This window comes from Triticum aestivum, chromosome 5D (assembly GCF_018294505.1).
Source record: "Triticum aestivum cultivar Chinese Spring chromosome 5D, IWGSC CS RefSeq v2.1, whole genome shotgun sequence".
Classification (NCBI taxonomy): domain Eukaryota; kingdom Viridiplantae; phylum Streptophyta; class Magnoliopsida; order Poales; family Poaceae; genus Triticum; species Triticum aestivum.
In genome coordinates, this window is record NC_057808.1 from 71,367,730 (window position 1) to 71,368,889 (window position 1,160).

The window sequence follows — 1,160 nt, forward strand, 5'->3', positions numbered from 1 at the left end:
AGTCCTCGTGTTGCATTCCCTTTTTAATTATTTTTTGCGCCTCATGACAAACATATCACATGTGCGCGATATATATTAACCCCGTTATATTATTTTTGACATTTGCGATATGTTTTAGCTCGCTGCTCATTGGTCACGCGTCTAGAGGCGGCTTTGTGGCGCGAGGAGCCCGTCCTGAAAGGGGTAAAAAAATACGTGTTGCTGCGGTATAGAGGGAGGGGTGGAAACCGTGGTAAACTCGTCTCCGTGTTTGAGGGGGGGGGGAGTAAGTAGTATATATAGGGCATTATCCATTATTAGGCAACGGTTGTAATGCTAGTAAGAATGACAATCATCTTTGCAGTGGACCTGGGAGTGGCAAGCGTAAGGGACGAAGGCGGGGGTAACATGTTGGATGCGATCATACCAGCACTAAAGCACCGGATCCCATCAGAACTCCGAAGTTACGCGTGCTTGGGCGAGAGTAGTACTAGGATGGGTGACCTCCTGGGAAGTCCTCGTGTTGCATTCCCTTTTTAATTATTTTTTGCGCCTCATGACAAATATATCACATCTGCGCGATATATATTAACCCCGTTATATTATTTTTGACATTTGCGATATGTTTTAGCTCGCTGCTCATTGGTCACGCGTCTAGAGGCGGCTTTGTGGCGCGAGGAGCGCGTTCTGAAAGGGGTAAAAAATACGTGTTGCTGGGGTATAGAGGGAGGGGTGAAACCGCGGTAAACTCGTCTCCGTGTTTGAGGGGGGGGTAAGTAGTATATATAGGGCATTATCCATTATTAGGCAACGGTTGTAATGGTAGTAAGAATGACAATCATCTTTGCAGTGGACCTGGGAGTGGCAAGCATAAGGGACGAAGGCGGGGGTAACATGTTGGATGCGATCATACCAGCACTAAAGCACCGGATCCCAGCTTGGGCGAGGGTAGTACTAGGATGGGTGACCTCCTGGGAAGTCCTCGTGTTGCATTCCCTTTTTAATTATTTTTGGCGCCTCATGACAAACATGTCACATGTGCGCGATATATATTAACCCCGTTATATTATTTTTGACATTTGCGATATGTTTTAGCTCGCTGCTCATTGGTCACGCGTCTAGAGGTGGCTTTGTGGCGCGAGGAGCGCGTTCTGAAAGGGGTAAAAAAATACGTGTTGCTG

The 1,160-nt window shown here is 47.2% G+C and overlaps 1 non-coding gene across 1 annotated transcript; it reads left to right on the forward strand.

Moving 5' to 3' along the window:
• Nucleotides 1-392: 392 nt before the first annotated feature.
• Nucleotides 393-511, forward strand: LOC123126561 (5S ribosomal RNA). Its single transcript, XR_006461797.1, has one exon. It is a non-coding gene; the product is annotated as a 5S ribosomal RNA (ribosomal RNA).
• Nucleotides 512-1,160: the final 649 nt, after the last annotated feature.